The following is a 26,596-nucleotide window of genomic DNA, read 5'->3' on the forward strand; positions in this document are numbered from 1 at the left end:
AAAACCTTACTTTTTCGAAAAAACCTAACTTTTACCAAACTAACTTTTTCGAAAAAACCTAACTTTTTCATAAAAACCTAACTTATATCAAAACTAACTTTTTCTCAAAAACCTAACTTATACCAAAACTAACTTTTTCTTAAAAACCTAACTTATACCAAAACTAACTTTTTCGAAAAAACCTAACTTATACCAAAACTAACTTTTTCTAAAAAACCTAACTTATACCAAAACTAACTTTTTCTAAAAAACCTAACTTATACCAAAACTAACTTTTTCGAAAAAACCTAACTTATACCAAAACTAACTTTTTCATAAAAACCTAACTTATACCAAAACTAACTTTTTCTTAAAAACCTTACTTATACCAAAACTAACTTTTTCGAAAAAACCTAACTTATACCAAAACTAACTTTTTCGAAAAAACCTAACTTATACCAAAACTAACTTTTTTGAAAAAACCTAACTTATACCAAAACTAACTTTTTCGAAAAAACCTAACTTTTTCTAAAAAACCTAACTTTTACCAAAACTAACTTATTCTAAAAAACGTAACTTTTTCTCAAAAACCTAATTTATACCAAAACTAACTTTTTCTTAAAAACCTAACTTATACCAAAACTAACTTTTTCTAAAAAACCTAACTTATACCAAAACTAACTTTTTCTAAAAAACCTAACTTATACCAAAACTAACTTTTTCGAAAAAACCTAACTTATACCAAAACTAACTTTTTCGAAAAAACCTAACTTTTTCTAAAAAACCTAACTTTTACCAAAACTAACTTTTTCTAAAAAACCTAACTTATACCAAAACTCACTTTTTCTAAAAAACCTAACTTTTTCTAAAAAACCTAACTTTTACCAAAACTAACTTTTTCTAAAAAACCTAACTTATACCTAAACTAACTTTTTCGAAAAAAACCTAACTTTTTCTTAAAAACCTAACTTATACCAAAACTAACTTTTTCTCAAAAACCTAACTTATACCAAAACTAACTTTTTTGAAAAAACCTAACTTATACCAAAACTAACTTTTTCGAAAAAACCTAACTTTTTCTAAAAAACCTAACTTTTACCAAAACTAACTTATTCTAAAAAACCTAACTTTTTCTCAAAAACCTAACTTATACCAAAACTAACTTTTTCGAAAAAACCTAACTTATACCAAAACTAACTTTTTCTAAAAAACCTAACTTATACCAAAACTAACTTTTTCGAAAAAACCTAACTTATACCAAAACTAACTTTTTCGAAAAAACCTAACTTATACCAAAACTAACTTTTTCTTAAAAACCTAACTTATACCAAAACTAACTTTTTCTTAAAAACCTAACTTTTTCTTAAAAACCTAACTTTTTCTTAAAAATCTAACTTTTTCTTAAAAACCTAACTTATACCAAAACTAACTTTTTCGAAAAAACCTAACTTATACCAAAACTAACTTTTTCTTAAAAACCTAACTTATACCAAAACTAACTTTTTCTAAAAAACCTAACTTTTTCTAAAAAACCTAACTTTTACCAAAACTAACTTTTTCGAAAAAACCTAACTTATACCAAAACTAACTTTTTCGAAAAAACCTAACTTATACCAAAACTAACTTTTTCGAAAAAACCTAACTTATACCAAAACTAACTTTTTCGAAAAAACCTAACTTATACCAAAACTAACTTTTTCGAAAAAACCTAACTTATACCAAAACTAACTTTTTCGAAAAAACCTAACTTTTTCTTAAAAACCTAACTTATACCAAAACTTACTTTTTCTCAAAAACTTAACTTATACCAAAATTAACTTTTTCGAAAAAACCTAACTTTTACCAAAACTTACTTATTCTAAAAAACCTATTTTTTTCTCAAAAACCTAACTTATACCAAAATTAACTTTTTCTTAAAAACCTAACTTTTTCTTAAAAACCTAACTTATACCAAAACTAACTTATTCTAAAAAACCTAATTTTTTCTCAAAAACCTAACTTATACCAAAATTAACTTTTTCTTAAAAACCTAACTTTTTCTTAAAAACCTAACTTATACCAAAACTTACTTTTTCTCAAATACTTAACTTATACCAAAATTAACTTTTTCGAAAAAACCTAACTTTTACCAAAACTAACTTATTCTAAAAAACCTAATTTTTTCTCAAAAACCTAACTTATACCAAAATTAACTTTTTCTTAAAAACCTAACTTTTTCTTAAAAACCTAACTTATACCAAAACTAACTTTTTCTTAAAAACCTTACTTTTTCTCAAAAACCTAACTTATACCAAAACTAACTTTTTCGAAAAAACCTAACTTATACCAAAACTAACTTTTTCGAAAAAACCTAATTTATACCAAAACTAACTTTTTCTTAAAAACCTAACTTTTTCGAAAAAACCTAACTTATACCAAAACTAACTTTTTCTAAAAAACCTAACTTTTTCTTAAAAACCTAACTTATACCAAAACTAACTTTTTCGAAAAAACCTAACTTATACCAAAACTAACTTTTTCTTAAAAACCTAACTTTTTCGAAAAAACCTAACTTATACCAAAACTAACTTTTTCTAAAAACCTTACTTTTTCGAAAAAACCTAACTTTTACCAAAACTAACTTTTTCGAAAAAACCTAACTTTTTCATAAAAACCTAACTTATATCAAAACTAACTTTTTCTCAAAAACCTAACTTATACCAAAACTAACTTTTTCTTAAAAACCTAACTTATACCAAAACTAACTTTTTCGAAAAAACCTAACTTATACCAAAACTAACTTTTTCTAAAAAACCTAACTTATACCAAAACTAACTTTTTCTAAAAAACCTAACTTATACCAAAACTAACTTTTTCGAAAAAACCTAACTTATACCAAAACTAACTTTTTCATAAAAACCTAACTTATACCAAAACTAACTTTTTCTTAAAAACCTTACTTATACCAAAACTAACTTTTTCGAAAAAACCTAACTTATACCAAAACTAACTTTTTCGAAAAAACCTAACTTATACCAAAACTAACTTTTTTGAAAAAACCTAACTTATACCAAAACTAACTTTTTCGAAAAAACCTAACTTTTTCTAAAAAACCTAACTTTTACCAAAACTAACTTATTCTAAAAAACGTAACTTTTTCTCAAAAACCTAATTTATACCAAAACTAACTTTTTCTTAAAAACCTAACTTATACCAAAACTAACTTTTTCTAAAAAACCTAACTTATACCAAAACTAACTTTTTCTAAAAAACCTAACTTATATCAAAACTAACTTTTTCGAAAAAACCTAACTTATACCAAAACTAACTTTTTCGAAAAAACCTAACTTATACCAAAACTAACTTTTTCGAAAAAACCTAACTTATACCAAAACTAACTTCTTCTAAAAAACCTAATTTATACCAAAACTAACTTTTTTGAAAAAACCTAACTTATACCAAAACTAACTTTTTCGAAAAAACCTAACTTTTTCTAAAAAACCTAACTTATACCAAAACTAACTTTTTCTAAAAAACGTAACTTATACCAAAACTAACTTTTTCGAAAAAACCTAACTTATATCAAAACTAACTTTTTCTCAAAAACCTAACTTATACCAAAACTTACTTTTTCGAAAAAACCTAACTTATACCAAAACTAACTTTTTCTTAAAAACCTAACTTATACCAAAACTAACTTTTTCGAAAAAACCTAACTTATACCAAAACTAACTTTTTCTAAAAAACCTTACTTTTTCGAAAAAACCTAACTTTTACCAAAACTAACTTTTTCGAAAAAACCTAACTTTTTCATAAAAACCTAACTTATATCAAAACTAACTTTTTCTCAAAAACCTAACTTATACCAAAACTAACTTTTTCTTAAAAACCTAACTTATACCAAAACTAACTTTTTCGAAAAAACCTAACTTATACCAAAACTAACTTTTTCTAAAAAACCTAACTTATACCAAAACTAACTTTTTCTAAAAAACCTAACTTATACCAAAACTAACTTTTTCGAAAAAACCTAACTTATACCAAAACTAACTTTTTCATAAAAACCTAACTTATACCAAAACTAACTTTTTCTTAAAAACCTTACTTATACCAAAACTAACTTTTTCGAAAAAACCTAACTTATACCAAAACTAACTTTTTCGAAAAAACCTAACTTATACCAAAACTAACTTTTTTGAAAAAACCTAACTTATACCAAAACTAACTTTTTCGAAAAAACCTAACTTTTTCTAAAAAACCTAACTTTTACCAAAACTAACTTATTCTAAAAAACGTAACTTTTTCTCAAAAACCTAATTTATACCAAAACTAACTTTTTCTTAAAAACCTAACTTATACCAAAACTAACTTTTTCTAAAAAACCTAACTTATACCAAAACTAACTTTTTCTAAAAAACCTAACTTATACCAAAACTAACTTTTTCGAAAAAACCTAACTTATACCAAAACTAACTTTTTCGAAAAAACCTAACTTTTTCTAAAAAACCTAACTTTTACCAAAACTAACTTTTTCTAAAAAACCTAACTTATACCAAAACTCACTTTTTCTAAAAAACCTAACTTTTTCTAAAAAACCTAACTTTTACCAAAACTAACTTTTTCTAAAAAACCTAACTTATACCTAAACTAACTTTTTCGAAAAAAACCTAACTTTTTCTTAAAAACCTAACTTATACCAAAACTAACTTTTTCTCAAAAACCTAACTTATACCAAAACTAACTTTTTTGAAAAAACCTAACTTATACCAAAACTAACTTTTTCGAAAAAACCTAACTTTTTCTAAAAAACCTAACTTTTACCAAAACTAACTTATTCTAAAAAACCTAACTTTTTCTCAAAAACCTAACTTATACCAAAACTAACTTTTTCGAAAAAACCTAACTTATACCAAAACTAACTTTTTCTAAAAAACCTAACTTATACCAAAACTAACTTTTCCGAAAAAACCTAACTTATACCAAAACTAACTTTTTCGAAAAAACCTAACTTATACCAAAACTAACTTTTTCTTAAAAACCTAACTTATACCAAAACTAACTTTTTCTTAAAAACCTAACTTTTTCTTAAAAACCTAACTTTTTCTTAAAAATCTAACTTTTTCTTAAAAACCTAACTTATACCAAAACTAACTTTTTCGAAAAAACCTAACTTATACCAAAACTAACTTTTTCTTAAAAACCTAACTTATACCAAAACTAACTTTTTCTAAAAAACCTAACTTTTTCTAAAAAACCTAACTTTTACCAAAACTAACTTTTTCGAAAAAACCTAACTTATACCAAAACTAACTTTTTCGAAAAAACCTAACTTATACCAAAACTAACTTTTTCTAAAAAACCTAACTTATACCAAAACTAACTTTTTCGAAAAAACCTAACTTATACCAAAACTAACTTTTTCGAAAAAACCTAACTTATACCAAAACTAACTTTTTCGAAAAAACCTAACTTTTTCTTAAAAACCTAACTTATACCAAAACTTACTTTTTCTCAAAAACTTAACTTATACCAAAATTAACTTTTTCGAAAAAACCTAACTTTTACCAAAACTTACTTATTCTAAAAAACCTAATTTTTTCTCAAAAACCTAACTTATACCAAAATTAACTTTTTCTTAAAAACCTAACTTTTTCTTAAAAACCTAACTTTTTCTTAAAAACCTAACTTATACCAAAACTAACTTATTCTAAAAAACCTAATTTTTTCTCAAAAACCTAACTTATACCAAAATTAACTTTTTCTTAAAAACCTAACTTTTTCTTAAAAACCTAACTTATACCAAAACTTACTTTTTCTCAAAAACTTAACTTATACCAAAATTAACTTTTTCGAAAAAACCTAACTTTTACCAAAACTAACTTATTCTAAAAAACCTAATTTTTTCTCAAAAACCTAACTTATACCAAAATTAACTTTTTCTTAAAAACCTAACTTTTTCTTAAAAACCTAACTTATACCAAAACTAACTTTTTCTTAAAAACCTTACTTTTTCTCAAAAACCTAACTTATACCAAAACTAACTTTTTCGAAAAAACCTAACTTATACCAAAACTAACTTTTTCGAAAAAACCTAATTTATACCAAAACTAACTTTTTCTTAAAAACCTAACTTTTTCGAAAAAACCTAACTTATACCAAAACTAACTTTTTCTAAAAAACCTAACTTTTTCTTAAAAACCTAACTTATACCAAAACTAACTTTTTCGAAAAAACCTAACTTATACCAAAACTAACTTTTTCTAAAAAACCTAACTTTTTCGAAAAAACCTAACTTATACCAAAACTAACTTTTTCTAAAAAACCTAACTTTTTCATAAAAACCTAACTTATACCAAAACTAACTTTTTCGAAAAAACCTAACTTATATCAAAACTAACTTTTTCTCAAAAACCTAACTTATACCAAAACTTACTTTTTCGAAAAAACCTAACTTATACCAAAACTAACTTTTTCTTAAAAACCTAACTTATACCAAAACTAACTTTTTCGAAAAAACCTAACTTATACCAAAACTAACTTTTTCTAAAAAACCTTACTTTTTCGAAAAAACCTAACTTTTACCAAAACTAACTTTTTCGAAAAAACCTAACTTTTTCATAAAAACCTAACTTATATCAAAACTAACTTTTTCTCAAAAACCTAACTTATACCAAAACTAACTTTTTCTTAAAAACCTAACTTATACCAAAACTAACTTTTTCGAAAAAACCTAACTTATACCAAAACTAACTTTTTCTAAAAAACCTAACTTATACCAAAACTAACTTTTTCTAAAAAACCTAACTTATACCAAAACTAACTTTTTCGAAAAATCCTAACTTATACCAAAACTAACTTTTTCATAAAAACCTAACTTATACCAAAACTAACTTTTTCTTAAAAACCTTACTTATACCAAAACTAACTTTTTCGAAAAAACCTAACTTATACCAAAACTAACTTTTTCGAAAAAACCTAACTTATACCAAAACTAACTTTTTTGAAAAAACCTAACTTATACCAAAACTAACTTTTTCGAAAAAACCTAACTTTTTCTAAAAAACCTAACTTTTACCAAAACTAACTTATTCTAAAAAACGTAACTTTTTCTCAAAAACCTAATTTATACCAAAACTAACTTTTTCTTAAAAACCTAACTTATACCAAAACTAACTTTTTCTAAAAAACCTAACTTATACCAAAACTAACTTTTTCTAAAAAACCTAACTTATACCAAAACTAACTTTTTCGAAAAAACCTAACTTATACCAAAACTAACTTTTTCGAAAAAACCTAACTTATACCAAAACTAACTTTTTCGAAAAAACCTAACTTATACCAAAACTAACTTTTTCTAAAAAACCTAATTTATACCAAAACTAACTTTTTCGAAAAAACCTAACTTATACCAAAACTAACTTTTTCGAAAAAACCTAACTTATACCAAAACTAACTTTTTCGAAAAAACCTAATTTATACCAAAACTAACTTTTTCGAAAAAACCTAACTTATACCAAAACTAACTTTTTCTAAAAAACCTAACTTATACCAAAACTAACTTTTTCTAAAAAACCTAACTTATACCAAAACTAACTTTTTCTTAAAAACCTAACTTATACCAAAACTAACTTTTTCGAAAAAACCTAACTTATACCAAAACTAACTTTTTCGAAAAAACCTAACTTATACCAAAACTAACTTTTTCGAAAAAACCTAACTTTTTCGAAAAAACCTAACTTATACCAAAACTAACTTTTTCGAAAAAACCTAACTTATACCAAAACTAACTTTTTCTCAAAAACCTAACTTATACCAAAACTAACTTTTTCTAAAAAACCTTACTTTTTCGAAAAAACCTAACTTATACCAAAACTAATTTTTTCGAAAAAACCTAACTTATACCAAAACTAACTTTTTCTAAAAAACCTAACTTATACCAAAACTAACTTTTTCGAAAAAACCTAACTTATACCAAAACTAACTTTTTCTAAAAAAACCTAACTTATACCAAAACTAACTTTTTCGAAAAAACCTAACTTATACCAAAACTAACTTTTTCGAAAAAACCTAACTTATACCAAAACTAACTTTTTCTAAAAAACCTAACTTATACCAAAACTAACTTTTTCTAAAAAACCTAACTTATACCAAAACTAACTTTTTCTAAAAAACCTTACTTTTTCGAAAAAACCTAACTTTTACCAAAACTAACTTTTTCGAAAAATCCTAACTTATACCAAAACTAACTTTTTCGAAAAAACCTAACTTATACCAAAACTAACTTTTTCGAAAAAACCTAACTTATACCAAAACTAACTTTTTCGAAAAAACCTAACTTTTACCAAAACTAACTTTTTCGAAAAAACCTAACTTTTTCATAAAAACCTAACTTATACCAAAACTAACTTTTTCGAAAAAACCTAACTTATACCAAAACTAACTTTTTCTAAAAAACCTTACTTTTTCGAAAAAACCTAACTTTTACCAAAACTAACTTTTTCGAAAAAACCTAACTTTTTCATAAAAACCTAACTTATACCAAAACTAACTTTTTCGAAAAAACCTAACTTATACCAAAACTAACTTTTTCTTAAAAACCTAACTTTTACCAAAACTAACTTTTTCGAAAAAACCTAACTTTTTCATAAAAACCTAACTTATACCAAAACTAACTTTTTCTTAAAAACCTAACTTGTACCAAAACTAACTTTTTCGAAAAAACCTAACTTATACCAAAACTAACTTTTTCTAAAAAACCTAACTTATACCAAAACTAACTTTTTCGAAAAAACCTAACTTATACCAAAACTAACTTTTTCTTAAAAACCTAACTTATACCAAAACTAACTTTTTCGAAAAAACCTAACTTATACCAAAACTAACTTTTTCTTAAAAACCTAACTTATACCAAAACTAACTTTTTCTTAAAAACCTAACTTATACCAAAACTAACTTTTTCGAAAAAACCTAACTTTTTCATAAAAACCTAACTTATACCAAAACTAACTTTTTCTTAAAAACCTAACTTATACCAAAACTAACTTTTTCTTAAAAACCTAACTTATACCAAAACTAACTTTTAAGAAAAAACCCAACTTTTACCAAAACTAACTTTTTCGAAAAAACCTAACTTATACCAAAACTAACTTTTTCTAAAAAACCTTACTTTTTCGAAAAAACCTAACTTATACCAAAACTAACTTTTTCGAAAAAACCTAACATATACCAAAACTAACTTTTTCTTAAAAACCTAACTTATACCAAAACTAACTTTTTCGAAAAAACCTAACTTATACCAAAACTAACTTTTTCTAAAAAAACCTAACTTATACCAAAACTAACTTTTTCGAAAAAACCTAATTTATACCAAAACTAACTTTTTCGAAAAAACCTAACTTATACCAAAACTAACTTTTTCGAAAAAACCTAACTTATACCAAAACTAACTTTTTCGAAAAAACCTAACTTATACCAAAACTAACTTTTTCTAAAAAACCTAACTTATACCAAAACTAACTTTTTCTAAAAAACCTAACTTATACCAAAATTAACTTTTTCTAAAAAACCTAACTTATACCAAAACTAACTTTTTCGAAAAAACCTAACTTATACCAAAACTAACTTTTTCGAAAAAACCTAACTTATACCAAAACTAACTTTTTCGAAAAAACCTAACTTATACCAAAACTAACTTTTTCTTAAAAACCTAACTTATACCAAAACTAACTTTTTCGAAAAAACCTAACTTGTACCAAAACTAACTTTTTCTCAAAAACCTAACTTATACCAAAACTAACTTTTTCGAAAAAACCTAACTTATACCAAAACTAACGTTTTCATAAAAACCTAACTTTTTCATAAAAACCTAACTTATACCAAAACTAACTTTTTCGAAAAAACCTAACTTATACCAAAACTAACTTTTTCTTAAAAACCTAGCTTATACCAAAACTAACTTTTTCTAAAAAAACCTAACTTATACCAAAACTAACTTTTTCGAAAAAACCTAATTTATACCAAAACTAACTTTTTCGAAAAAACCTAACTTATACCAAAACTAACTTTTTCTTAAAAACCTAACTTATACCAAAACTAACTTTTTCTAAAAAACCTAACTTATACCAAAACTAACTTTTTCTTAAAAACCTAACTTTTACCAAAACTAACTTTTTCGAAAAAACCTAACTTTTTCATAAAAACCTAACTTATACCAAAACTAACTTTTTCTTAAAAACCTAACTTATACCAAAACTAACTTTTTCTTAAAAACCTAACTTATACCAAAACTAACTTTTTCGAAAAAACCTAACTTATACCAAAACTAACTTTTTCTTAAAAACCTAACTTATACCAAAACTAACTTTTTCGAAAAAACCTAACTTATACCAAAACTAACTTTTTCTAAAAAACCTTACTTTTTCGAAAAAACCTAACTTTTACCAAAACTAACTTTTTCGAAAAAACCTAACTTTTTCATAATAACCTAACTTATACCAAAACTAACTTTTTCGAAAAAACCTAACTTATACCAAAACTAACTTTTTCTTAAAAACCTAACTTTTAGCAAAACTAACTTTTTCGAAAAAACCTAACTTTTTCATAAAAACCTATTTTATACCAAAACTAACTTTTTCTAAAAAACCTGACTTATACCAAAACTAACTTTTTCTAAAAAACCTAACTTATACCAAAACTAACTTTTTCGAAAAAACCTAACTTATACCAAAACTAACTTTTTCGAATAAACCTAACTTATACCAAAACTAACTTTTTCTTAAAAACCTAACTTATACCAAAACTAACTTTTTCGAAAAAACCTAACTTTTTCATAAAAACCTAACTTATACCAAAACTAACTTTTTCGAAAAAAACCTAACTTATACCAAAACTAACTTTTTCTTAAAAACCTAACTTATACCAAAACTAACTTTTTCTAAAAAACCTAACTTATAACAAAACTAACTTTTTCGAAAAAACCTAACTTATACCAAAACTAACTTTTTCTTAAAAACCTAACTTATACCAAAACTAACTTTTTCGAAAAAACCTAACTTTTTCATAAAAACCTAACTTATACCAAAACTAACTTTTTCGAAAAAACCTAACTTATACCAAAACTAACTTTTTCTAAAAAACCTAACTTATACCAAAACTAACTTTTTCTTAAAAACCTAACTTATACCAAAACTAACTTTTTCTAAAAAACCTAACTTATACCAAAACTAACTTTTTCGAAAAAACCTAACTTATACCAAAACTAACTTTTTCTTAAAAACCTAACTTATACCAAAACTAACTTTTTCGAAAAAACCTAACTTATACCAAAACTAACTTTTTCGAAAAAACTCAACTTATACCAAAACTTACTTTTTCTTAAAAACCTAACTTATACCAAAACTAACTTTTTCGAAAAAACCTAACTTATACCAAAACTAACTTTTTCTTAAAAACCTAACTTTTACCAAAACTAACTTTTTCTTAAAAACCTAACTTTTTCATAAAAACCTAACTTATACCAAAACTAACTTTTTCGAAAAAACCTAACTTTTACCAAAACTAACTTTTTCTTAAAAACCTAACTTATACCAAAACTAACTTTTAAGAAAAAAACCCAACTTATACCAAAACTAACTTTTTCGAAAAAACCTAACTTATACCAAAACTAACTTTTTCGAAAAAACCTAACTTATACCAAAACTAACTTTTTCTAAAAAACCTAACTTATACCAAAACTAACTTTTTCGAAAAAACCTAACTTATACCAAAACTAACTTTTTCGAAAAAACCTAACTTATAAAAAAACTAACTTTTTCGAAAAAACCTAACTTATACCAAAACTAACTTTTTCTTAAAAACCTAACTTATACCAAAACTAACTTTTAAGAAAAAACCCAACTTATACCAAAACTAACTTTTTCGAAAAAACCTAACTTATACCAAAACTAACTTTTAAGAAAAAACCTAACTTATACCAAACTAACTTTTTCTAAAAAACCTTACTATTTCGAAAAAACCTAACTTTTACCAAAACTAACTTTTTCGAAAAAACCTAACTTATACCAAAACTAACTTTTTCTAAAAAACCTAACTTATACCAATACTAACTTTTTCTAAAAAACCTAACTTATACCAAAACTAACTTTTTCGAAAAAACCTAACTTATACCAAAACTAACTTTTTCTTAAAAACCTAACTTATACCAAAACTAACTTTTTCGAAAAAACCTAACTTATACCAAAACTAACTTTTTCGAAAAAACCTAACTTATACCAAAACTAACTTTTTCTTAAAAACCTAACTTATACCAAAACTAACTTTTTCGAAAAAACCTAACTCATACCAAAACTAACTTTTTCGAAAAAACCTAACTTATAAAAAAACTAACTTTTTCGAAAAAACCTAACTTATACCAAAACTCACTTTTTCTAAAAAACCTAACTTTTTCTAAAAAACCTAACTTTTACCAAAACTAACTTTTTCTAAAAAACCTAACTTTTACCAAAACTAACTTTTTCTTAAAAACCTAACTTATACCAAAACTAACTTTTTCTTAAAAACCTAACTTTTTCTTAAAAATCTAACTTTTTCTTAAAAACCTAACTTATGCCAAAACTAACTTTTTCGAAAAAACCTAATTTATACCAAAACTAACTTTTTCGAAAAAACCTAACTTATACCATAACTAACTTTTTCTGAAAAACCTTACTTTTTCGAAAAAACCTAATCTTTACCAAAACTAACTTTTTCTCAAAAACCTAACTTATACCAAAACTAACTTTTTCTTAAAAACCTAACTTATACCAAAACTAACTTTTTTGAAAAAACCTAACTTATACCAAAACTAACTTTTTCGAAAAAACCTAACTTTTTCTAAAAAACCAAACTTTTACCAAAACTAACTTATTCTAAAAAACCTAACTTTTTCTCAAAAACCTAACTTATACCAAAACTAACTTTTTCTTAAAAACCTAACTTTTTCTTAAAAATCTAACTTTTTCTTAAAAACCTAACTTATACCAAAACTAACTTTTTCTCGAAAACCTAACTTATACCAAAATTAACTTTTTCTTAAAAACCTAACTTTTTCTTAAAAACCTAACTTATACCAAAACTAACTTTTTCTCAAAAACCTAACTTTTACCAAAACTAACTTTTTCTTAAAAACCTAACTTATACCAAAACTAACTTTTTCGAAAAAACCTAACTTATACCAAAGCTAACTTCTTCTTAAAAACCTAACTTATACCAAAACTAACTTTTTCGAAAAAACCTAACTTATACCAAAACTAACTTTTTCGAAAAAACCTAACTTATACCATAACTAACTTTTTCTTAAAAACCTAACTTATACCAAAACTAACTTTTTCGAAAAAACCTAACTTATACCAAAACTAACTTTTTCGAAAAAACCTAACTTATACCAAAACTAACTTTTTCTTAAAAACCTAACTTTTTCTTAAAAACCTAACTTATACCAAAACTAACTTTCTCGAAAAAACCTAACTTATACCAAAACTAACTTTTTCGAAAAAACCTAACTTATACTATAACTAACTTTTTCTTAAAAACCTTACTTTTTCGAAAAAACCTAACTTATACCAAAACTAACTTTTTCTAAAAAACCTAACTTATACCAAAACTAACTTTTTCTTAAAAACCTAACTTATACCAAAACTAACTTTTTCGAAAAAACCTAACTTATACCAAAACTAACTTTTTCTTAAAAACCTAACTTATACCAAAACTAACTTTTTCGAAAAAACCTAACTTATACCAAAACTAACTTTTTCGAAAAAACCTTACTTTTTCTAAAAAACCTAACTTTTACCAAAACTAACTTTTTCGAAAAAACGTAACTTATACCAAAACTAACTTTTTCGAAAAAACCTAACTTATACCAAAACTAACTTTTTCGAAAAAACCTAACTTATACCAAAACTAACTTTTTCGAAAAAACCTAACTTTTACCAAAACTAACTTTTTCGAAAAAACGTAACTTATACCAAAACTCACTTTTTCTAAAAAACCTAACTTTTTCTAAAAAACCTAACTTTTACCAAAACTAACTTTTTCTAAAAAACCTAACTTTTACCAAAACTAACTTTTTCTTAAAAACCTAACTTATACCAAAACTAACTTTTTCTTAAAAACCTAACTTTTTCTTAAAAATCTAACTTTTTCTTAAAAACCTAACTTATGCCAAAACTAACTTTTTCGAAAAAACCTAATTTATACCAAAACTAACTTTTTCGAAAAAACCTAACTTATACCATAACTAACTTTTTCTGAAAAACCTTACTTTTTCGAAAAAACCTAATCTTTACCAAAACTAACTTTTTCTCAAAAACCTAACTTATACCAAAACTAACTTTTTCTTAAAAACCTAACTTATACCAAAACTAACTTTTTTGAAAAAACCTAACTTATACCAAAACTAACTTTTTCGAAAAAACCTAACTTTTTCTAAAAAACCAAACTTTTACCAAAACTAACTTATTCTAAAAAACCTAACTTTTTCTCAAAAACCTAACTTATACCAAAACTAACTTTTTCTTAAAAACCTAACTTTTTCTTAAAAATCTAACTTTTTCTTAAAAACCTAACTTATACCAAAACTAACTTTTTCTCAAAAACCTAACTTATACCAAAATTAACTTTTTCTTAAAAACCTAACTTTTTCTTAAAAACCTAACTTATACCAAAACTAACTTTTTCTCAAAAACCTAACTTTTACCAAAACTAACTTTTTCTTAAAAACCTAACTTATACCAAAACTAACTTTTTCGAAAAAACCTAACTTATACCAAAGCTAACTTCTTCTTAAAAACCTAACTTATACCAAAACTAACTTTTTCTCAAAAACCTAACTTATACCAAAACTAACTTTTTCGAAAAAACCTAACTTATACCATAACTAACTTTTTCTTAAAAACCTAACTTATACCAAAACTAACTTTTTCGAAAAAACCTAACTTATACCAAAACTAACTTTTTCGAAAAAACCTAACTTATACCAAAACTAACTTTTTCTTAAAAACCTAACTTTTTCTTAAAAACCTAACTTATACCAAAACTAACTTTCTCGAAAAAACCTAACTTATACCAAAACTAACTTTTTCGAAAAAACCTAACTTATACTATAACTAACTTTTTCTTAAAAACCTTACTTTTTCGAAAAAACCTAACTTATACCAAAACTAACTTTTTCTAAAAAACCTAACTTATACCAAAACTAACTTTTTCTTAAAAACCTAACTTATACCAAAACTAACTTTTTCGAAAAAACCTAACTTATACCAAAACTAACTTTTTCTTAAAAACCTAACTTATACCAAAACTAACTTTTTCGAAAAAACCTAACTTATACCAAAACTAACTTTTTCGAAAAAACCTTACTTTTTCTAAAAAACCTAACTTTTACCAAAACTAACTTTTTCGAAAAAACGTAACTTATACCAAAACTAACTTTTTCGAAAAAACCTAACTTATACCAAAACTAACTTTTTCGAAAAAACCTAACTTATACCAAAACTAACTTTTTCGAAAAAACCTAACTTATACCAAAACTAACTTTTTCGAAAAAACCTAACTTATACCAAAACTAACTTTTTCTTAAAAACCTAACTTTTTCTTAAAAACCTAACTTATACCAAAACTAACTTTTTCGAAAAAACCTAACTTATGCCAAAACTAACTTTTTCGAAAAAACCTAATTTATACCAAAACTAACTTTTTCGAAAAAACCTAACTTATACCAAAACTAACTTTTTCTCAAAAACCTAACTTTTTCTTAAAAACCTAACTTTTACCAAAACTAACTTATTCTAAAAAACCTAACTTTTTCTCAAAAACCTAACTTATACCAAAACTAACTTTTTCTTAAAAACCTAACTTTTTCTTAAAAACCTAACTTATACCAAAACTAACTTTTTCGAAAAAACGTAACTTATACCAAAACTAACTTTTTCGAAAAAACCTAACTTATACCAAAACTAACTTTTTCGAAAAAACCTAACTTATACCAAAACTAACTTTTTCGAAAAAACCTAACTTATGCCAAAACTAACTTTTTCGAAAAAACCTAATTTATACCAAAACTAACTTTTTCTTAAAAACCTTACTTTTTCGAAAAAACCTAACTTATACCAAAACTAACTTTTTCTCAAAAACCTAGCTTATACCAAAACTAACTTTTTCGAAAAAACCTAACTGATACCAAAACTAACTTTTTCTTAAAAACCTAACTTATACCAAAACTAACTTTTTCGAAAAAACCTAACTTATACCAAAACTAACTTTTTCGAAAAAACCTAACTTATACCAAAACTAACTTTTTTGAAAAAACCTAACTTATACCAAAACTAACTTTTTCGAAAAAACCTAACTTTTTCTAAAAAACCTAACTTTTACCAAAACTAACTTATTCTAAAAAACCTAACTTTTTCTCAAAAACCTAACTTATACCAAAACTAACTTTTTCTTAAAAACCTAACTTTTTCTTAAAAATCTAACTTTTTCTTAAAAACCTAACTTATACCACAACTAACTTTTTCGAAAAAACCTAACTTATACCAAAACTAACTTTTTCTTAAAAACCTAACTTATACCAAAACTAACTTTTTCTTAAAAACCTAACTTTTTCGAAAAAACCTAACTTTTTCGAAAAAACCTAACTTTTACCAAAACTAACTTTTTCGAAAAAACCTAACTTATAAAAAAACTAACTTTTTCGAAAAAACCTAACTTATACCAAAACTAACTTTTTCTTAAAAACCTAACTTATACCAAAACTAACTTTTTCTTAAAAACCTAACTTTTTCTAAAAAACCTAACTTTTTCTAAAAAACCTAACTTTTACCAAAACTAACTTTTTCTCAAAAACCTAACTTATACCAAAACTAACTTTTTCGAAAAAACCTAACTTTTTCTTAAAAACCTAACTTATACCAAAACTAACTTTTTCTTAAAAACCTAACTTATACCAAAATTAACTTTTTCGAAAAAACCTAACTTTTTCGAAAAAACCTAACTTTTACCAAAACTAACTTTTTCATAAAAACCTAACTTATACCAAAACTAACTTTTTCGAAAAAACCTAACTTATACCAAAACTCACTTTTTCTAAAAAACCTAACTTTTTCTAAAAAACCTAACTTTTACCAAAACTAACTTTTTCTTAAAAACTAACTTTTTCGAAAAAACCTAACTTTTTCTTAAAAACCTAACTTATACCAAAACTAACTTTTTCGAAAAAACCTAACTTATACCACAACTAACTTTTTCTAAAAAACCTAACTTATACCAAAACTAACTTTTTCGAAAAAACCTAACTTATACCAAAACTAACTTTTTCTAAAAAACCTAACTTTTTCTAAAAAACCTAACTTTTACCAAAACTAACTTTTTCTAAAAAACCTAACTTTTACCAAAACTAACTTTTTCTTAAAAACCTAACTTATACCAAAACTAACTTTTTCTTAAAAACCTAACTTTTTCTTAAAAATCTAACTTTTTCTTAAAAACCTAACTTATGCCAAAACTAACTTTTTCGAAAAAACCTAATTTATACCAAAACTAACTTTTTCGAAAAAACCTAACTTATACCATAACTAACTTTTTCTGAAAAACCTTACTTTTTCGAAAAAACCTAATCTTTACCAAAACTAACTTTTTCTCAAAAACCTAACTTATACCAAAACTAACTTTTTCTTAAAAACCTAACTTATACCAAAACTAACTTTTTTGAAAAAACCTAACTTATACCAAAACTAACTTTTTCGAAAAAACCTAACTTTTTCTAAAAAACCAAACTTTTACCAAAACTAACTTATTCTAAAAAACCTAACTTTTTCTCAAAAACCTAACTTATACCAAAACTAACTTTTTCTTAAAAACCTAACTTTTTCTTAAAAATCTAACTTTTTCTTAAAAACCTAACTTATACCAAAACTAACTTTTTCTCAAAAACCTAACTTATACCAAAATTAACTTTTTCTTAAAAACCTAACTTTTTCTTAAAAACCTAACTTATACCAAAACTAACTTTTTCTCAAAAACCTAACTTTTACCAAAACTAACTTTTTCTTAAAAACCTAACTTATACCAAAACTAACTTTTTCTTAAAAACCTAACTTTTTCTTAAAAATCTAACTTTTTCTTAAAAACCTAACTTATGCCAAAACTAACTTTTTCGAAAAAACCTAATTTATACCAAAACTAACTTTTTCGAAAAAACCTAACTTATACCATAACTAACTTTTTCTTAAAAACCTTACTTTTTCGAAAAAACCTAATCTTTACCAAAACTAACTTTTTCTCAAAAACCTAACTTATACCAAAACTAACTTTTTCTTAAAAACCTAACTTATACCAAAACTAACTTTTTCTCAAAAACCTAACTTATACCAAAACTAACTTTTTCGAAAAAACCTAACTTATACCAAAACTAACTTTTTCTAAAAAACCTAACTTATACCAAAACTAACTTTTTCGAAAAAACCTAACTTATACCAAAACTAACTTTTTCGAAAAAACCTAACTTATACCAAAACTAACTTTTTCTTAAAAACCTAACTTTTTCTTAAAAACCTAACTTATACCAAAACTAACTTTTTCGAAAAAACCTAACTTATACCAAAACTAACTTTTTCGAAAAAACCTAACTTATACCATAACTAACTTTTTCTTAAAAACCTTACTTTTTCGAAAAAACCTAACTTATACCAAAACTAACTTTTTCTAAAAAACCTAACTTATACCAAAACTAACTTTTTCTTAAAAACCTAACTTATACCAAAACTAACTTTTTCGAAAAAACCTAACTTATACCAAAACTAACTTTTTCTTAAAAACCTAACTTATACCAAAACTAACTTTTTCGAATAAACCTAACTTATACCAAAACTAACTTTTTCGAAAAAACCTTACTTTTTCTAAAAAACCTAACTTTTACCAAAACTAACTTTTTCGAAAAAACGTAACTTATACCAAAACTAACTTTTTCGAAAAAACCTAACTTATACCAAAACTAACTTTTTCGAAAAAACCTAACTTATACCAAAACTAACTTTTTCGAAAAAACCTAACTTATACCAAAACTAACTTTTTCGAAAAAACCTAACTTATACCAAAACTAACTTTTTCTTAAAAACCTAACTTTTTCTTAAAAACCTAACTTATACCAAAACTAACTTTTTCGAAAAAACCTAACTTATGCCAAAACTAACTTTTTCGAAAAAACCTAATTTATACCAAAACTAACTTTTTCGAAAAAACCTAACTTATACCATTGTAGAGAATAGAATAAAATATGGTAGAGAAATTAAGAAATCTGGAGAGTAAGAAAGAGAAAAAATTGAAAATTCATCATGGGCGAGAGGATTAGCTGTCAACACGTGAGAGAAGCTGCACAAGAGAGGATCTGGAAATCCTGAGTGAGAAAACGAAAAAGATCCTTCAGGAGAGAGGATCGAGCGACGATGAGTAAGTTTAGCGAAAGGACAGTCAGTTTTTGGACGGACGTGTAAGTGGACGGATCGTGTCAAAAATAATAAAAAAAAGAAAGATTCTAAAATTTGAATTTGTCTTGCTGAAAATGGTCAGGACAGTGAAAGAAATGGGTGGAAGTCACGACAATGGCGCAAACCATGCTCCCAAATTGTAAGTATAAAGTGCCTTGATGATTGTTCGGTCTGAAAAAGGTGCTAATTTGCAAGTGAATTAATTGGAAGATCGCATACGCGAGCGCGGATGCACGCATACCAGAAATGTTTGAATGACGAAGGAAAGTGAAATCTATTTCGTAGTGATTTTAAATGCTAGAATTATTTACACAGTGGGTTTCATTTCACGTGATTTGTGACCGCAAAGTGGCTCAGATTGTCACCAGATATCCGGCGCACTTACACAGTTTCTTTATAGGCCAATCGCATGCTTTACTCAGCGAACTAGTATGGCCGCCGAGTGCGATTTTAAGAACAATGAAGTGCTTTGTCTGCCAATCTTGGAGCCAACGCGTTCGTTCGTGAACCAATAAGGCGCGATTCTTTTAAGAATTATTCTGAAGCATTTATTAAGTATTTTGTGTGGCTCGGGAGCCTAAAAAAAAAAAATAATAATAATAATAATATTAAAGAAAAGAAAAGCACAGTGAAATATAACTGCATTAACCATATAGTTTAAAAGTATGGGTCGGTTATCCAGAAAACCGGCGCACTTACACAGTTTCTTTATAGGACGAATCGCATGCTTTACTCAGGCGAACTAGTATGGCCGCCGAGTGCGATTTTAAGAACAATGAAATGCTTTGTCTGCCAATCTTGGATCCAACGCGTTCGTTCGTGAACCAATAAGGCGCGATTCTTTTAAGAATTATTCTGAAGCATTTATTAAGTATTTTGTGTGGCTCGGGAGCCTTAAAAAAAAATTGAAAAACCTAGTAAAAAGCGTGAATATCTATCTGAAGACACAAATTAAACGAAAATAATAGAAAAAAAACGACATGCAAAAATATATGTAGAGAAGAATATTGAATGGTGAAGTGAATAAATTAGAAAAACTGTACAGTTTATGAACGCCTCTGGGAGGACTACATTTCGTACTAAATGTAATACATGGACGCCTCTGGGAGGGCTACATGGGAAATCCACTATATTGACGCCTCTGGGAGGGCTAAATATTAGTAAATCTAATACATGGACGCCTCTGGGAGGGCTACATGTAAGAAAAATACGTATATATGCACGCCTCTAGGAGGGCTACATAAAAGAAAAGAAACGCCTCTGGGAGGGCTAAATATTAGTAAATCTAATACATGGACGCCTCTGGGAGGGCTACATGTAAGAAAAATACGTATATATGCACGCCTCTGGGAGGGCTACATAAAAGAAAAGAAACGCCTCTGGGAGGGCTAAATATTAGTAAATCTAATACATGGACGCCTCTGGGAGGGCTACATGTAAGAAAAATACAGATATATGCACGCCTCTGGGAGGGCTACATAAAAGAAAAGAAACGCCTCTGGGAGGGCTAAATATTTGTAAATCTAATACATGGACGCCTCTGGGAGGGCTACATGTAAGAAAAATACGTATATATGCACGCCTCTGGGAGGGCTACATAAAAGAAAAAAGAAACGCCTCTGGGAGGGCTAAATATTAGTAAATCTAATACATGGACGCCTCTGGGAGGGCTACATGTAAGAAAAATACGTATATATGCACGCCTCTGGGAGGGCTACATAAAAGAAAATAAACGCCTCTGGGAGGGCTAAATATTAGTAAATCTAATACATGGACGCCTCTGGGAGGGCTACATGTAAGAAAAATACAGATATATGCACGCCATTGGGAGGGCTACATAAAAGAAAAAAAAAAACGCCTCTGGGAGGGCTAAATATTAGTAAATCTAATACATGGACGCCTCTGGGAGGGCTACATGTAAGGAAAATACAGATATATGCACGCCTCTGGGAGGGCTTCATAAAAGAAAAAGAAACGCCTCTGGGAAGGCTAAATATTAGTAAATCTAATACATGGACGCCTCTGGGAGGGCTACATGTAAGAAAAAGTACAGATATAGACACTCCTCTGGGATGACTATACGCTTGATCGATTAAAGTCTTGAACAAATGATTTATTATTCCGTATGTTAATTAATGTTTTTTTTTCAGGAAGCCTAAGAAAGTGCTCAAATTATGGAAGGCTCTTGAGGCAGAAAGGAAACGTAATGCCTTGCTGGCCGCTAGGCTGAAGAAAATGAGGAGTAATGGGAAGCAAAGTCGTACGATCAAGCCGTTTGAAGAAATTTTTGATCCAGCACCGATGCATTCGACAGCAATCGATATACAGGGTCGAGATAATTCTATCCTAGCTACATCCATGAATTCGTTATCAGCGGTTTCAATTAACATCCCAGTCTGTAAACCAAATGATAAAATGGAGGAAATCGATCGAAAATCTTTCGAAGATTGGAAGGAATTGTTAGAGGCATCCATGGACCTTGCCGGGATTACAGACGAATTCACCAAAAACAATGTCTTTAAAGTGAAGGCAGGACCAAAACTCTTAGAAGTTCTCGAAGAAACACCAAAACAATCATCTCCAGATGTATCAATCGCTCCGTACTCAAACGCAATGCAACGTTTGAAAGGTTTCTTTGGGTCCCGAGAATACCGTCTAATACAACGGCAAAAATTCAGATCACTTACTCAAGATGCGGAGGAATCAGACTTAAAATATCTGAAGAGAGTAATAGCAACAGCTAAACTGTGCGATTTCGACGAGAATAAACTCACAGAAAGTGTGACAGAAGTTATACAATTACACGCACTCAACATCAAAGTCCGCGAGGCTGGCCGCAAAATTCTGCGCAAAGGAGGTACTCTTGCGGCGTTGGTGGCAAAGATTCGGGGGTACGAGGTGGATAAAACCAATGAAGAAATTTTCAAAAAGACGCATCAACCAGCAACGGAAGTTACAGTAGCTGCGGTTACACGCGAAAGAATCGGGCCTGGTTTTTCTGCAGGAATGCGAGGACGAAGTTTCGGTTACCAAGGTCGTTCAAACTGGAGAAACTTTGGAGGTCCAGGCAGCAATTATGGGCAAAGCGGCATGAGAGTCGAAAATAGCTCTAATCCTTGTTGGAGGTGTACCAGCCGATTTCATGCACCGTCAAAGTGTTATGCAGTAAGTAAGGTCTGCCGAAACTGCAAGAAAACGGGACATATCGAACGAGCTTGCCAACAAATGCCGACTCCCGGTACACAAAAACGACGGATCGGCCGAGACGATGACAATGTCAAAGCGGCAACGTCAAAGAAAATCGCAACGGTTACAAAGGAAGAGGATGAAAAGGACGAAATGAACGTCGTAAGTGATTGTTCAACTTGATCTGGCCATTACATTGTATTTCATGGTATTTTGAATTCGCCAATATTCTGAAATATACAAGGAAACTAAATAATTAATTCTAAGTTGTAAATGGAAGTAGAAGCTATGTCACTATTGATTACTCGGAATACTTCGAATTCGTGATTGGTAATTAATATCTTTGATGATTAATTTTAGGTTGACGAACAGACTCCTTTGGCCGTTAATAGGTTACACGATTTGGAAGTCAAGGAAGGATGTATCCTCGGCCGTATTGCAGGCACTACATCCGTGATATTTTTGATAGATTCCGGCGCGGAAGTGAATACGGTGGATCAGGATACTTTCGATAAATTGCGGAACGACGAAACTTCAAGGAAGCAACTCTACTGTATTTCAAGTGGTACAGATAAACCGCTTCGTGCATACGCCAGTCCGGGCGAGATCAAAGTGACAGGAACCTTTGTGGCAGAGTTATTCATTTCCGATTACAGACCGCTTTTTTATGAAAAATTTTACGTTATAAAAGGTGCTAAACCACTCCTTGGAAGAGATACAGCTCTCCGATACAGCGTTTTACAGTTAGGGCTTGCCGTGAACGTCAATTGCGATGTCGACAATGTAAATTATCCTATTAGATTTCCTGGCGAAATTCTCGCTGTGACAGCGACAGACGAATTTCCTAAATTTAATGTCCCTCCAGTAATCTTATCATATGACACTACTAAACCACCATCTCGTAGGATCTTTACGAATATTCCTCTGCCGTTCCGAGAGGAAACTCAACGGCGACTTCAAGACCTTCTAGCTACAGGCATCATAGAGATTGTCACGGATTCAATGGATAGGTCTTTTTGCTCTTCCTTGCTAGTCGTCCCAAAAGGCAAAGACGATATCCGGCTGGTAGTAGATTTGAGAGGCCCTAACAAGTGCATCATACGTACTCCATTTAGGATGCCAATTTTAGAGGAAATTCTCGCTGATCTTCATGGTGCCAAATGGTTTTCCACTATCGACCTAACCAGCGCATTTTTCCACGTGGAAATTGCGGAACAATCGCGGCACTTGACTAATTTTTTTGCAGGGAATGCTACATATCGTTTTAAAAGACTCCCATTCGGACTGTGCAATGCTCCAGACATATTCCAGGAAATATTACAAACAAAGATATTGTCAGGATGCCAAGGTCAGATATGTTATTTAGACGATATATTGGTGCACGGTACTACGAAAGAAGCACATGATAAAAATTTGAAAGCGGTTCTTTACCAGCTAAAAACGCATAACGTGCGTATTAATACAAACAAATGCATTTTTGGCAAGAAAAAAGTTAAGTTCGTAGGCTTCCTTATGTCAGACAAGGGTCTTTGTGTTGAGGAGGATAAATTGAAAGCAATTCATAACTTTCGTCGTCCGGAGTCCGTACAAGAAGTGAAAAGTTTTTTAGGTTTCATTAATTTTTCAGAAAGATTTATTTACATGCGGGCTGACAAAACAAAACACTTACGCGAGCTAGCTAAATCTGAATCCTTTTACTGGTCAGATTTGGAGGAAAAGGAGTTTAACTTTCTTAAATACGAGGCTTTACGACCAATTGCTAGATTAGGCTATTTCAACTACAAGGACGAGACCGAGCTTTATGTAGACGCATCTCCTGTGGGCCTAGGAGCCGTTTTGGTTCAGTTTAGTACGGACGGAAAGCCACGTATAATTGCTTGCGCTTCAAAAGCGCTATCCCGAACGGAGCAAAAATACCCTCAAACCCAGAGGGAGGCACTGGCGATCGTATGGGGAGTAGAACGATTTGCTTTTTATTTGACAAGTAAGTTGTTCGTCATCCGTACGGATTCCGAAGCTAACGAATTTATTTATGGTGAGGGTTATCGACAAAGCAAGCGGGCAATTACAAGAGCTGAAGCTTGGGCATTAAGATTGCAGTCCTATGACTTCTCTGTGAAGCGCATTCCGGGTCATTTGAACGTAGCAGACGCTCTTTCGCGGTTGTTGGCCCAGACTCAGGAAGACGATCCTTTCGATGAGGATAATGATAAGCACCTTCTTTATAATCTGGATGAGGGACTCTTGAGCGTTTCATGGAGAGATATCGAACAAGCATCAGAAAATGACGAGGAACTTACCACCGTAAGAATTGCCATTAAGTCCGGATTTTGGCCAGAAAATCTTAGAAGATATGAGGCAGAGTCTAAATCGATTCGATTGTTAGGTTCAATGGTATTCAAGGAGGATAAAATTATCCCACCTGCCGAATTACGAATGAAAATCTTGGAGAAGGCTCATGAAGGTCATATTGGGATTTCTGCTATGAAACGCATTATGAGGGAGTATTTTTGGTGGCCTAACATGAGCAAGGAAGTGGAGAACTTCGTTAAAAAATGTACAACCTGTTTAGTAATTTCTAAAAAAAACCCACCGGTGCCTCTGATCAATCGTAAACTTCCTGAAGGACCATGGCAGGTACTCCAGATAGATTTTTTATCGTTACCAGGTTGTGGAACAGGAGAGTTTTTGATAGTAGTAGATACATACTCACGGTATTTAGTTGTGACCGAGATGAATTGTCTAGACGCAAAGAGTACTACCTTGGCGCTAAATAGAATATTCTATACATGGGGATTACCACTAACAATACAGAGTGATAACGGTCCACCATTCCAAAGTGCTGAATTTATCACGTACTGGGAGGAAAAAGGAGTAAAAATTAACAAATCGATCCCACTGAATCCACAGTCCAATGGAGCCGTCGAAAGACAAAACCAGGGCATTATAAAAGCGCTAGCCGGTGCCAAGCAAGAAAAAAGAAATTGGAGGGAGTCTCTAAAAGCTTACGTACATATGCATAACACAATGAAGCCACACTCCAGACTTAACATAACTCCTTTTGAGCTTTTAGTGGGATGGCGTTATCGTGGATTCTTTCCTAGTCTGTGGGAAACTAAGTTGGCAAACGAGATGGACAGGTCAGACGTGCGCGAGCAGGATACATTTAGTAAATTAGTAAGCAAAACATACGCAGACTCGCGTCGAGGAGCAAAAGAATCCGATATAGCCGTAGGAGATAAGGTTTTCCTTTCATTTCCAAAAAAACATAAAACAGATGGAACCTTTTCCACGGATCAGTACACTATATTAAGTCGACAAGGAGCGAAAGTAGTTGTTCGGAACGAGCGAGGAGTACAATATACACGTAATGTGGTTGATTGTAAGAAAGCGTTAGAACGAGAGCAAGTTCCTTCGGATACAAGTACAAAGCTGACAGAAACTTCTGGGTCCGAAGCACCAAAGGATTCCGAACAAGAATCAGAAGAACATTCCGAAGATAGGCGGGACGGTATTACGGAAAACAGACCAAAAAGGGTGGTCAGGAAACCGGAAAAGCTAAAGGATATGTTCCTATATCAAATTTTTCAATAGAGTAGGGGTAGGGGTGAATGTAGAGAATAGAATAAAATATGGTAGAGAAATTAAGAAATCTGGAGAGTAAGAAAGAGAAAAAATTGAAAATTCATCATGGGCGAGAGGATTAGCTGTCAACACGTGAGAGAAGCTGCACAAGAGAGGATCTGGAAATCCTGAGTGAGAAAACGAAAAAGATCCTTCAGGAGAGAGGATCGAGCGACGATGAGTAAGTTTAGCGAAAGGACAGTCAGTTTTTGGACGGACGTGTAAGTGGACGGATCGTGTCAAAAATAATAAAAAAAAGAAAGATTCTAAAATTTGAATTTGTCTTGCTGAAAATGGTCAGGACAGTG

Source organism: Anopheles funestus, unplaced genomic scaffold, assembly GCF_943734845.2.
Source record: "Anopheles funestus unplaced genomic scaffold, idAnoFuneDA-416_04 scaffold_21_ctg1, whole genome shotgun sequence".
NCBI classification, from domain to species: Eukaryota; Metazoa; Arthropoda; class Insecta; order Diptera; family Culicidae; genus Anopheles; species Anopheles funestus.